The sequence below is a fragment of the Helianthus annuus genome, chromosome 17 (assembly GCF_002127325.2).
Source record: "Helianthus annuus cultivar XRQ/B chromosome 17, HanXRQr2.0-SUNRISE, whole genome shotgun sequence".
NCBI classification, from domain to species: Eukaryota; Viridiplantae; Streptophyta; class Magnoliopsida; order Asterales; family Asteraceae; genus Helianthus; species Helianthus annuus.
The window spans coordinates 182,285,985-182,300,778 of record NC_035449.2 but is presented as its reverse complement, the minus strand read 5'-3'; the positions used below and the strand labels follow the sequence as shown (position 1 = coordinate 182,300,778).

The window sequence follows — 14,794 nt, the reverse complement described above, 5'->3', positions numbered from 1 at the left end:
ATTTGTGTGTCATGTTTTTATGACACACATTTAATGACACACATTTCATGACACGCATTCATGACACGCATTTTATGATACCTTTTAATGACACACATTCATGACACTCATTTTATGACACTTTTTAATGACACACGTTCATGACAAGCATTTATGACACATACGTATGACATTCATTTACGCGTCCAATGTTTTTAATTGTATAAATTTTTTTTATAAAATTACTAATTTGCCCTGGATACATGTATAATAACAAAAACAATAAATCTTTTTCATAAAACAAATATACACACACATATGTATACCAAAACAATCCATTACATAATCATTTGTCAAGTATACTACAAATATTTTAACGTTAACAAAAAAAAAAAAAAGAATTGTTTGTCAATACATCGTCAACACCTAAAATACGATTTGTCACTTAAAAATAGAGGTAACCGCACAAGTCGACCAATCTTCACGAATGCCATCTATATCCGCAGCCGAGTATTCCTCTACTCCTTTCCCAACCTGAGACAACGATTAAATAAAATAAATCTTAAAAATCAAAATTTAATCCTAATACATGAATTTAATAATTTCTTTGGATATATAAGTACATATTTCTCTAATATACAGACTAAAATATGCCTAAACTTACATTATCATTGTCAAGTATTTCAACTCCTTCGTAAGCTATCTCCTTCATGAATTCATCAAAATTTGGCGTTACAAAAGCATAAAAATGACATTCAAGCTATGTTGTCAAAAGCATGTGAGGCACGTACCTAGGTGCTAAGGTGCAGCGAGGCACACCAACTACGCACTATCCTAGTTGTTGTCCACATTCGGCCTTTATTGGTAACTAGTTTTATACCCTGTGCGCGTTGCTGCGCGCTAAACCAAATTGTCCTCGGCTTAATAACATGTAGGTTCTTGATGAAACGTATGTGTGAAAACTGTTGAATATGGGTTAAAATTTTTGTGTCGTTCATCTCGTGTCCCCTGTTTTCAAGAAAAACGCGACAACATTAGTCGTTGGGTGTAATTAAAACAAGTCATATTTGTAGGTACTAACAACATTTGATGTATGAGGTTGTGTAAAGATTCATAAAACTACTTTGATAATCTCGATAGGGTGTGTAAAAAATAATTACAACAGCGTAGCAAATTCAAAAAGTTCACATGAAGCTCAAACCTAAAATTGTATCCAAAACTTCTAGTCATTAAAGGCAACCAGCCTTCATCATCAGTTGGCTTTAAACGCAGCAAACTATGACTCGAGTGGAAATTTAATTCTTTGAATGGAAGAATTCTGAGAAAATACTCATTGGAAACACCTAACCATTTGACCTGTTCCCCCTCTAGCTAAACTTTTTGGTTACACATGTCAAAAAATGTCATTTTTTGTAGAACGGGTCGAGTTGGGGTTGACTCGCTAACATTAGAAAGCTTTTACTTAGAAAATGATAATTACTTGCAACTTACCATGAAGTTATCTTAGTAAATCCAAAATAATTACTTACCAGATGTGACAATGGGTCCAACAAATGCCATTCCAAATAAGTTTGTCCTCGATTTAATAACACGTAGGTACTCGATGAATTTTAGAAAGGCACGAACCATGTACCACTTTTCGTAAGGCATACCGGAGCGTACCACGATCCATGTGACTATGAGCCAAACCACTCCAGTTCATACGTAAAACTGATTCATCCCAAAGGAGATAAATTATCAGTTTTCAAAGACGAAAAGCGAAATATATAATAGCTAAGTAGATAATAGAACTTACAGACATAATCACAGCAATGCTTCTCTTGTATCTTTGGTTAGGAATGTTTTACCGGTTGGTTCAGCCTTAACACAGGTGATCAATAAAAGATTTATCAGCTAAGTTGAGGCGTATATCCTCTGAAACATAATAATTATTATCCAAAAACGATATACCATATAAAAATGATTGTATGATTGGTGTTTTATTCCATAAAAAACTAACAAATCAAATGTGACTATATGCCTTTTGTTCGAAAAAGTAACAAAGTAATAATTTGTGAATATGTGACGTTTAATTGTCCTTTGTATGTGAAAGCACTATCTTAAGCAAATAGTCGATCATTTCAAGTTTTAGACATGTTGAGGCCAGGTTGATGGATTAAATTTATAATTTATAATTTCTTAATACTATTTTAAACAGGTTTTAATGTTGAAAATTGGTTGGTCAGGCCACCCAGCCCAAACCGTTTAATAAACGGGTAAGTCATGTCAACTTGTGTACGACCTGAACCCGTTTAGTCCCAGCCCAAACCCATTTATAGAGGCGCTGTGGCAATGAGTCGTGGCGGGTAATTTGTCAAAACAAGTTGATTGGTCAACCCACAAACACTATCCACTTTTTAAGTATTAAATTGGAATTGTTTATTCAATTGGAATTGTTTAACTACAATAAAATGTAGGTTTGGCGGGCTTATAGGATGTTTAAATAAGAAACCACGAGGTCGAATGATCTAAAAAGAGCAAAAAAATGGAACTTCGAAGAATGTGGTCTGGTTCTAAGCCACTGCCGTAATACAGTGCCCAGGCATCTTAAAGGTGTTTTGGCCATAAGGCGGGATCATAATGTCTGAACGATGATTTTTGTATGCGATGTGTTGGGGATCAGAAGTCACATTTGCAGCAGATTCATGTGATGTGATTGGGTTCTTGTTTGTGAGTGATCCGAATTGGATTTCCATAGTGCAAAATGATGAATGAAAAACAATGAATATCGAAAGAATGATGGACAATTCTAGCAGAACTTGAATGTCTTGATATCCGACAATGTTGCCGGCAATCATGAATAAATACATAATGTTTTGGCGGTTGAATTTTGGCGGGTAACTGCCTCCGGCAGTTATTCGAAATATTCACCCGCTTATCATACCGGAAATTACATAAGCTTATCATCTAATATTCGAGTGCATATCATATCTACTTATAAGTTCGATTAAATACATATAAAACATAATAAAGTTTAATAATTCTAACATAACCCCCCTTAAACTTTAGTTATGTTTCCAAGCTTGCTCCATGACACTCCGGTTGGCTTCTTCGACAGCCCATCTTGCGTGATTGAAGTTGAAACGTTTCCTCTTCTTCAGTTGATTCCAGTCATCTTCATTGTTTCTGGTAAAGAGTGCAAATTGAGCCGATGCAGCAGGTTCCTGTTGAAGATCACTTGCACTTTTCCGTATCCTATGGCAGCCATGAGAGGACCCTTCTTCCTCAATCACCATCTCCTTGTCATGCACTTTTCCTTGAACCGTTTTAAATTTGTAATAATACTCTAGGATATCGAGATACATGGCATAAATAACCCTCATGTAATCTCCGTCTTCGTAACCAAATCCTAGATCTTTTGCTATTGCAGGCCATAGATTTTCTGTTGTAACTTCCCGGTAGCCACCGTCTCTTGCCATCAATATATACAGACTTAACAGGTCTATCCTTCTTTTGTTTGGAGCAAATGGAGGAATTGGTCTTGAGGATATTCCCATATAATCGATCAGAAACCATTTAACCATCTCCTCAAATTTTGACTCCAATGTGTGTTTGTACTTAAAAACAAACTCTCTATCATCGATTAAATCCAGAAGAGCCTTGCAGTCGGAAAATTCGTGGAATTCCATTGCTTTAACGATCATTAAACTCCAATCCGTCACTTGCGAAGACAGATTTAATTCTTCGAAATAGGAGTTCAAGTATCATTCCTTGAATTCATCATCATAAACACTCACATCGAGTATGCCCTATTTTTCAGTTAACCCAATTTCTTCTTCCCTTGTCAGACCACTTACATCATTCACGGAGTTGTTCACCGGAGTTGAAAACATAGGATAAATTCTGCAAGTATCACCGGCCTTATTGACGGTGTAGCCTTGCAAGGTCAATTGATCCATGCTTAAAACGTTCCGATCTAACTCCAGAGAATAAAAAAAACGCTTTGTATTCTCATTGTTTCATTGCATGTTTTAATTTCAACCGATCTAACCCCTCGTGTGAACAAGAAGTTGTTTCCCCCAGACCGTGTATCAACCCCAACAATATGTTTAATGCGTTTAAACACATTTAGATTTCCGGTAATGTGATGTGTAAATACAGAACTAACGTACCAAATATCGCTCCATAGCCCTCCTTCGGTACCGACAACAATCATCTCCTGATGATTACATATTTCTTCTTCTTGTTTCTGTATTCCCGTATTCATTGCCTGTCGGATCAATTGGGTTGCCTCGTCAGTTTCATTCTTCTGACATGAATAAATTTGGTGCCCCGGTTGGTGACAGTAATAACATGTTTCTCTCGAGGAATTCGCTTGTTCTTGCCGTTCATCTCATCTGTGCAGTGTTGGCATGGCAATAAAGTGGAAGTGGATTTGATTTCAGTCTTCTTCTTCCCCAATGATGCTCTAATACCACTATGTTGGGGATCAAAAGTCACATCTGCAGCGGATTCATGTGAAGTGATTGGGTTCTTATTTGTGAGTGATCTGAATTGGATTTCCATAGTGCAAAATGAAGAATGAAAAACAATGAATATCGAAAGAATGATGGACAATTCTAGCAAAACTTGAATGTCTTGATATCCGACAATGTTGTCGGTATTCATGAATAAATACATAATGTTTTGGCGGTTGAATTTTGGCGAGTAACTGCCTCCGGCAGTTGGCAGTTATTCGAAATATTCACCCGCTTATCATACCGGAAATTACATAAGCTTATATCTAATATTCAAGTGCATATCATATATACTTATAAGTTCGATTATATACATATAAAACATAATAAAGTTTAATAATTCTAACACGATGAATGTATACATGATTAAATGTTAAACAATGAACTAAACACTTTTATGCTCGAAATAAATCTACTGATGAATGATGATTTCATGTAAAGCTTGATATTTGATAGAAATATATAAGGCTGAGTCGATAGGGTAATTACAAATGATAACGATAATGATTCATGTTAATGCTTCTGTATGCCAATAATGTTTTGTTCACGTTGATGTTTGCTCTGTTCATGATTGAAAGTGTGATGCCCGGTTTTTCTTTGAATGTACAACTGCACATGCCCAGGGCACAACCTGGTTATGCTTGTCTGTATGATTAGAAAATAGGGAATGATTGTCTGTTGTGTTATGTGAAAAGCAAATGGAAATGATGACTTCGACTAAGTGGTTAAGGATGATAGTATTGTTATGTGTGCGAGTCTGATATCCGGTGAATCGGAAGTGCTTCGAGGATTGGCGATATGGTTTTTGGCATGAGCATAGATATGGGTTTCTTTCTCTTAAATGATGGGTTTATTTGTTGGTTTAATTTGAAAACATGAATATGAAGTTCATATGATAAAACCAGGGTTTCTTTTGAATACTTGATCTTGTAATTCCATGGTGTGTACAAATATGTATGCATGAGGTACAACCCACTTGGGTATTGCACGATTTGAAAATTTTATGCTAAATGTTTTTGTCCTATCTATTCATCAACATACACTAACAAGTACATGATACAAGATTCGTTTTTATAAACAAAGACAGATGGATCCGCACGACTGCACGAAAAACCGTGGCGAGTGAGAAAGGAACTAAGATTATGGGTGCTTGTTTGAGGCCATATAAAGCCTTATTTAGCTTGCAAACATGATTCGGAAATTTGGTATATACAAATCCCGGAGGTTGTTCCATGTAAACACTTTTGGTTAGATGGCCATGCAAAAAGGCGTTATTAACATCTAATTGATGCAATTTCCAGTTGTTAATAACGGCCAAGGAAATAACAACTCTCACCATAGTAGCCTTCACGACGGGGCTAAAAGTATGAGAGTAATCCAAACCCGGAATTTGACTATAACCTTGAGCAACAAGACGTGCCTTGTAACGGTCAATAGAACCGTCCGAATGAAACTTGGTCTGATAAATCGATTTGGAGCCAACAATATTTCTATTTGTAGGTCTCGGAACCAACGTCCAGGTGTTGCTTTTATGAAGAGCATCAAGCTCATGTTGCAGGGCAATGTTCCATTTTTCATGCTTTGAGGCAGTGCGGAAAGTTGTTGGATCAGAAGAAGCAAAAAGAGTTTTATGTAGAGGAAGCAATACAACGTGCGATAATTCGGCATGATGACGGGGTTTAAAAATACCAGACTTGGCACGAGTAATCATTGGGTGAGTGGGTATAGGAGGTGGTGGTGGGGGCGGTGGTGGGGGTGAGGCTGAGGAGGCAGTAGGAGGAGAGGAGGGTGGAGATGAGTTTCATGAGGAAGTGGGAGATGAGTCTGTTGAGGGAGTGGGGTTCGGTACAGGTGGTTGAGGAGTTGGGACAATGGGTAGCGAGGCAAAAAACGGAGTAGGTGTTGATTTAGTGTCTATGCATAAAGTGCAAGGAGAAGGAATTTCGTTTGGTGGTTGAGACATTATAGGTGGGGGTGGATTTGGTGTTTCAATAAGGTTGTTATGTGAGGTTACATAACCAAAGTCTAAAAAAAGTGGTCACTTGAAGTTGTGAAATTGGTGTTTCTTGAGAGGACCCTGTAAACGGAAACAAGGTTTCATCAAAGCGTGCATGTCTGGTAACATAGACACGGGATGTGGATGGATCAAGACAACAATATCCCTTATACTTTGAGCTATACCCAATGAAGATACATGGGAGACTCTGAGGAGATAGTTTGTTCGGAGCATAGTCACGTAGAAGAGGATACACTCGACAACCAAAAGCACGAAGAGATGCATATTTAGGTGGTTTGGTGTACAAAACTTCGAACAATGATTTTCCTTTAAGTAAGGAAGTCGGAAGCCGATTTATAATATATATTGCTGAAGTAAAGGCATCCATCCAAAATTTCGATGGTAATTTTGCATGAAATAACATGGCAAGACCTGTCTCAACAACATGTCGATGCTTTCGTTCGGCGCGTCCATTTTGTTCGGGAGTATATGGACATGACAAACGATGTAAGGTTCCGTTTGATTCAAATAAATAATTGGCGTACACGATGATTAACAAACTCGGTTCCCCCGTCACTTTGGAAAGTTTTAATTTTGGTGGAAAATTGTGTTTGCACAAAGGTCATGAAAACGGATAAAGCATCATAAAATTCTGATTTTGCACGTAAAGGATAAAGCCATGAGAATCATGAGAAATCATCGATAAAAATGGCCTAATATAAATAATTGTCAACGGACTTTACCGGTGATGGTCCCCATAAATCGCAATGAGCCAACTCCAATGGATGCAAAGCACGCTTAACATTATTATTAAAAGGTAGTCGTTTCGCCTTTGCGATTTGACAAGGAGAGCAAAGGTCGGGTTTTGGCAAAATAGATGTCAAACTTAAACGACCAAGTTTATTTAACATAAGTAAAATATCCAAAGAAGCATGTCCTAAGCGAGAGTGCCAAACATCAAAAGAGGCTTTAGGACAAAAGGAGGAGGCAACAAAAGCTTCATGCTTGGTGTGATGAACATACAATCCATCTTCATGGTAGCCTTTGGCTAGAACCTGTTTCGTTTGGCGATCCTGAATCAAAAAATGAGGATATGAGAATATAACATCAACTTGATTGTCTTTGGTAAGTTTGCTCACAGATAGAAGACTGTGAGTAAGTTTAGGAACCACTAACACATTATTTAAATTAAGGGATCCGAAAAGACGCATATTACCCGTGTGAGAGACCGGAAGAGCTTGACCATTACCAAAGAAAACATGTTCATTACCTTTTGTTAGGGAGGGGTTTGCTACCGTAGCCGGGTTTGGAACCATATGTTCCGTTGCACCAGTGTCAGAAACAAACCAATCTGGTCCAGTAGTATTGACATGACACTGTGCATGAAACGCACGGGCCAGAGTGTCTTCTGATGGAGTAGTAGTAGGAGCATTCGCAGCATATGAAGCAAGACTGGGACAAGCATTAGCATAATGCCCTTGGGTCCTGCAAAGTTGGCAATGAGGAGGCCTACGGGGACGGAAATTGGGCTGTCCCGAAGGACGTGGATAAGACCCACGACCCCGATTTGGTGGTCTAAATTGACCACGAGTCGGAACAAAATTTCCAGCGGGTTTAGAGGACTGAGTAGAAAAAGCAACGGTAGGTGGTCCATGTAAAGATTTGATAAAAAAACTCATGGCTCTCGACCTTGGCTGATAAGTTTGTAAAAGATGGAAGTGGAGTAGGGGAACGTACCGATGTTGAAAACATTTCAAATGAAGGACCTAACCCACAAAGAAACCAATGAATTTGGTCGGTTGTCTCGACAGGGTGACCAATGGCCGCAAGTTGATCGCAAAGAGACTTGAAGAAACGACCAAATTCTGCAACCGTTTGTTGCCTTTTGGGGTTTGACGGAGTTGGTCGCGCAAATTCTGAATGCATTCAATAGAGGAGTTTGCATAAGCGGCTTCCAATGCGACCCATATTTGTCTCGCAGATGTTAATCCGACAATAACGGAAACTACCTCTTCAGTTAAAGAAGCATGAAGGATGATGATAGTTTGCTGATCATTCGCGACCCAGTTCTTAAATTCAGGATTGTCAATAGTTTTATCACCTTGAACAATAGTAGGAGATGGGGCAGATTGAGACCCATCAACATAATTCAGAAGCTTTTGATATAAAAGTATTGTCTCATTTTGTGTTTTCCAATACAAGTAATTTGAAGATGATAATTTGATTGTGATCATATGAAAGACAGAAGATAGGGGAAGATGAAGGTCTGTAGATGATGAAGCCATGGCAGCAACAAAAGAGAAGGGAATAGAGAACGAGAGGGAGAGGGAAAGATAGTGAAAAAGAAGGAGAAAAGATGGGGAGCTCAACTACTAGGCTGATACCATGAATGAATTTGATTGTGAATGATCTCCTCATAACAGGAGATGTGTATAAATAATAACAAAACTTACAAAAAAGGTGTACAAGAATAATGGAATTACAAATAGGTACATCTAAATGCAAAATGTTTATCTAATAGTATGCATGAGGTACAACCCACTTGAGTATTACACGATTTGAAAATTTTATGCTAAATGTTTTTATCCTATCTATTTGATCCTAGTATGTGTGATCTTAGATGGTTAAGGAATGTACAATTTCATAAGCATATAGTATAACTTATTGGAATGATATATGATTGAAGCATGAATATTATATGTTGGTATATGAATATCGCACACTTCAAAACCTTGTACGACAAGATGTAGTATGACCGCACACTCCCTGTCTGGTCCCACTGATTGTATCATACACTTTTTGTTCTGGTCGCACAAACCGTTTGCAACCGCACACTAAGTCTTGAACATGCACGCACCTAATGGGCTCCATTTATTTGGGCCACATGTGCACTATTGGGCCGCACAGTGGTGAAATCCATGTTTTTAGAATAAGTCGCACACTTATTAAATGGATCGTACTCTTTGGATCATTGTAGCACAAATTGTTTCAAGTCGCACACTTAAACTGTTGGCGTACAAGTCTACTATTAGACTTCAACTGTTGGGCTACAATCCATCTGGGCTGCACTATTTGTAAAAAAAACCCATGTTGTATATAGACCGCACACTTGGGCTGCTTATATTGGACCCATGAGGCCGCACATTCGACACTGTTTTCACTACTATTGTTATAATACTTGTGCAAACTTATTTGTATAAACATACTTATGGTACGAAATACATGTTGTGTATTGTTTGTACACTACTTGTGAAATACGTGTTATGTGTGAACTACTTGCATACGGTCCTAACGATTGGTAACCGTTATAGGACGTGGTTGACCAAGTTTAGGATAAACGTATTATCTACCGAGCAACCTAAGGTGAGTTCACACTACAAATAAAAGCATGCAATCCCGGTGGGTTGGGAACTCAATATATATTCCCGTTAGGACGGGAACTTCATATATTCCCGGTGGTTTGGGAACTTCACATATTCCCGGTGGTTGGGAACTTCATACATTAAACGAAATTTTACCATAAAAGCCCTTTTTTTTCACTTATACCAATTAATCGCCGTGCGAGGCGGACGGGATACTAGTTGATAGCGTTATTAGGTTTGACAACCTCACACCATGCCTCTGGAGGAGGACGGGCGTGAACTATTATCTAGGAATTCTGGTCAATGACGGTAGACATTGATCAAAAGGGCGAAATAACAATTACGTCAAAGTTTCGGTATTGCACAGTTTAGTGGTTGGTTCATTTATACATTTAAATAGGGTAGCACCCCACTGCATGTGTTAATCTCGTGGTAACTTCATAAAATGATGTTTTTGGACAAAACGAGAAAAACCTTTTCGAAAACCGTGAACTCGCCAACTTTATGTTGACACACTACTACATGCTTGCAGGTCCGTAGATGCTGCGCTGGAGTATGCTTGGAGCGTTGTGGTGGTCGTCTAGAATCCGTTATCGGATTCCTACATTTAAACTTATGTTTTAATCTATTTCTGAACTCAATGCTTCCGCTAAACATTCGAACTTTATTTTGTTAAAACTTGCTATGTTTTGGAACTTTATTTCAAGCCTACTAAGTTTTAGACTTATATGTCACATCACTAGTCATATTGATGATGGTTTTATTTTACTTATGATAAATGTTCAAAGTGATTGGTGGCTGGATCCTGGGCAGTCATACGCCTCGTGGTAATACTCCGCATGTGGAATTTGAGGGTGTGACAAAACTTAACTTAAAAAACTTAATATTATTGTAGAGACCCTTTTTCCAGGAATAATGGTAATTTTCCTTGTTAAAGCATCTTTGACCAGGCTAAATTACCATTACAGCCCTGGAAAAGGGTGTGTAGACAACCCATTCCAGGGCTATAATGCTAATTAGCCTATGACTTCGTACATAGCATACAAAGAGTTGTACGTGGCATACAAGTCAGCATATATACCAGGGCCAGGGCTAGACGTCCCTAGTATACACCACAAACGATACACACTAATATACTGTGATTTCATATTTTGGAACGTATTTAGAGCGTATATTTTGCACCCCTCACGTACATATTCATCCTCATTCAATAATTTTACGTCTGTACCGTATTTGAATTGTAGATTAGGTGAGTTTTGGTTGAATTTGATGATTTTTGTAACATCCTAAATTTTTAGGATTTACACTTATATAAATTTACAGAGGCTTCGACAACGTGTAACATCCCAAAGTAATGAAATTTACACACAACTATGTGTGTATGTATGTTTTATTTGATGGTGTGTGGTTCGTATAAACACTGTCATATATCTATACTATATTATAAAGAATTTCCCAAGGATACCAACAAAATTTAAGTAATTACAATGTTTTATGCTTTTGATACAACAACTTAATGAAGTTGATAAAATGGCAAAATAGTCTTTCTACATTAATATTAAAAAACATATAATTAAATTAAATTAAATGAAAAAAGTTAAAATCATTGAATAGCATCTGAATTATAACTTTGGTTACTTGCACCATTAAAACAAAATAAACCCTTCAACTTCAAGATTGAAGGGGTATGGTCCCAGATCTCGCGTCAGCACGACCGCGAGTGACCATTACCCTTATCAAAACCCCCACTAGCTGACAACTTACCTGTGTCCATCCGGGAACGCGCGGACACAGTAGTCGAATCCAATCTGCCCAATGATGGAGGAGGACTTACCTGGAATATGAGAACGGTATAGTAATGCGGCATGGAACCGCATCTGGTGTATGAAAACGGAAGTACTCACAGCGATGCGGCCTAGCACCGCATCCAGTGAACACTTCTATCAATACAAGGGAGTTGGATAACAGCAACAGTCACCACGGACGACGATGCGGCTTGGCACCGCATCTCGCGTATTTCTTGATCAAAGAATGAGACGCGGGAACATCTAGAGTTACCGCAAGCAGGATGCGGCCCGCACCGCAACTTGTGCACTCAGCAAGTGGGACTGACAACACAGAGCAAGTGGCACCAACGACAGTCCCCTATCAGACCACACGTAAGCAACAGACTGGCACTGCAGTAGGACGTGGCACCATCTCCGCAACCGACAAGCCTGACACACCTGCATAAGGGCTGCACGTCGTCAGTCTGTCTCTTCAACTCCTCTTTCACTCCTCGGCTATAAATACCAACCCCAAACCAGGTTTGCGGTATCTCTTCATAACTCTCTCACTACTACTACTATCACACTTTGCTTCCCAAGCAAAACTGATTCTCACGCCGGAGAGTGGTAACAAGGAGCACCCCCCACCCCATCCTCCTTGTTACGAGTCACGGTTTGTTTCCTTGTGCAGGAGATCAACCAGCGGACGATCTAGCCAGCGATCCTCGCGAGGAAGGGATTAACCCTTCTTGACGAGACCAGTGTGTTAACCCTGCCCGGTTAACCATTGTTTCATCATTGGCGCCCACCGCTACTCTTAGCACTTTTTAACCATCCCTCTCCCTCTCAAAAGATCATGTCTGATCGTCTAAACAACACTAATGGGGATAACCTAAACCCCACCAACACGGGGCCTGCGGGGACCATTCCCCCAGTCCCAAATCCTGGCCACATTGGCACATCAACGCAAGGGGGCGCATCCCTTACGTTTGAACACGACCTGTCACAGTACGCAGCTGTGATCCCTACGGGCATGAACCTTCATACCTGGTATGACCAGCAAACAGCCCTGCTGGCAGCAACATACAACAGAGCCTGCGCAGGTATCTGCCGGCCCTACCCCGGCACCACATACCCCTGCGGATCGTATTTTACAATACGACAGCAGGACTCCTTCACGCCCAGCCTCCCGAAGTAGGCGGGAAGACCGCGGATCCTCTTACTGTGAGGTCCGCACAATTGATGAGGATGATTCCTCATATGGGTCCAGAGGCCCAATACAAAGCCGCCTAGGCCCTCAAGGCGGTAACAGGCGGCAATCCACAGCCCATCACGGCTTCGGCATTCAAAGCCGACTGGGACCGCAGTCCCATCACGAAGGGTATGGCCGTACCGACTTGGACGACCATACATATTGCGGGGAATCTCATGCCACTAGCAGCAGACCCGGAGGACGCAACTATTTTCCTCCCACTCACCCCCGAAACACATACCTCCGCGCTCCAAAGCGCCCCGAAAGCCAACCCTACAGGCCAAAAGCTGCGGCCGAAAACTCCAAATTCACCCCAGCAATCGCCAACACCCATGTCACCACCACAGAATTCCCATTTAATATTGGGAAATACAACGGTTCGTCCGACCCGGATGATCACATGAACATTTTAATGGGCGCAGGGTGCAACGGCAGGTGGGACGAGCCCACTTGGTGTCATTTTTTCCCCCAGACCCTCACGGGTCTGGCCAGGGCTTGGCTCGATTCTTTGCTAGTAGGATCACTGGCCTCATTCGAGGACTTACATGCAAAGATCCTCGCACAATTCAGCCAGCAGCGATGTCACGAACGTGATTCGATGGACGTCATGAATATCTGACGCAGGGACGACGAATCTCTTGAAGCGTTCGTCGTCCGATACAACAAGGAATGCCTGGAGATAGGTCACGTGGCAGACCAAATGGCACGGAATCACTTCATCAAAACCGTCAGAGACGAACACATGGTGATGACCATCTCCAGCAAGGATGGCTTGCCAAAGAAATGGGAAGATGTCATGGCTGCGGTCAAGACATACGCCCAGACTCAGTGGTCCCTTAAACCGCATCTCGCAAAGGCACAGCCCCAAGCGGAAGGTCAAACCTCCCGCTACGAGCCCAAGCGCAACAATAAGCGCAACTGGGACACAGGGAATCGCAATAGCGATCCCAAACCATATTTCCCGCGAACCAACCAGTTCGACGCAAGGGCAACAATCAACGCCCAATGGGATAACCGGGTGTCAAAGAAAGAATATCGGGACCGCAACTGGACCGAGATCGCCAAGTCACCAAGCGAAGTCCTTCTTACGGACGCGCAGTACCTGCGACCGGCCCAACCAATGAAGTCCAAGAAAAATCAAGATCTCACTCTCTATTGTGAGTATCACAAGGACCAGGGCCATACAACAAACAACTGCATCAATCTCCGACTGGAGATTGAGCGAGCCCTAAAGGAGGGGAAGCTGCAACGCTTGTTGCCAGGTGGGCAAAAAGCCACCAAGCGCATGACCCCCCATGGCGAGGGCACCTCCTCCGGGAAGAGGACCATGTATGTGGCCTTGACCCATATGATCCATAGAGGCAAAGGAAGGCCACGCAAGGCGGCGAGAAGACCGGACAATGACTGGAAAGATGAGCAAGTCGTCTTCCCAAAAGTCTGAGGCGGCCCGCGCGACATGCGCGCTGTCGTTATTACAGGCCACTTAGCTCATTACTGCACTGAGCGATTATTCATCGACCTAGGCAGTACTTCTGATATCATATACGAGCAGTGCTTCAACCAGTTCGACCAGGAGGACAAAGATCGGTTGCAAGCGGTGGATTACCCGTTGGCCGGGTTCGCAGGGGAAACTGTTTTTTCCCCTTGGCCAAATTACTTTTCCTGTGCGCCTCACCAACGGAAGGCACACAAGAACCGAGGAGGTGAACTTCATGGTTTTGCCTCACACCTCCAAATATGACGTGCTCCTCGGGAGAGAATCCCAAGGCGATTTCAACATGATTACGTCAGTACCCCACTCTGCTGTCGGTTTCCCAACCGAAACAGGGGTCGCGATAATCTACGCACGAAGAGACGTCATGCTGTCGGACGAAGTGCGTCCGACCAAGGTAGCAAGGCCTACCCCCAACAACCAACCTGAAAAATGGCTCCTCAACACGAGG

The 14,794-nt window shown here is 41.2% G+C and overlaps 1 long non-coding RNA gene across 1 annotated transcript; it reads right to left on the bottom strand.

Annotated features, from left to right (window-relative positions):
- Positions 1-302: 302 nt before the first annotated feature.
- Positions 303-1,896, bottom strand: LOC110867519. The gene is made up of 4 exons (XR_002551657.2): positions 1,775-1,896; positions 1,509-1,689; positions 644-987; positions 303-513 (listed from the first exon to the last, which is right to left on the bottom strand). It is a non-coding gene; the product is annotated as an uncharacterized LOC110867519 (long non-coding RNA).
- Positions 1,897-14,794: the final 12,898 nt, after the last annotated feature.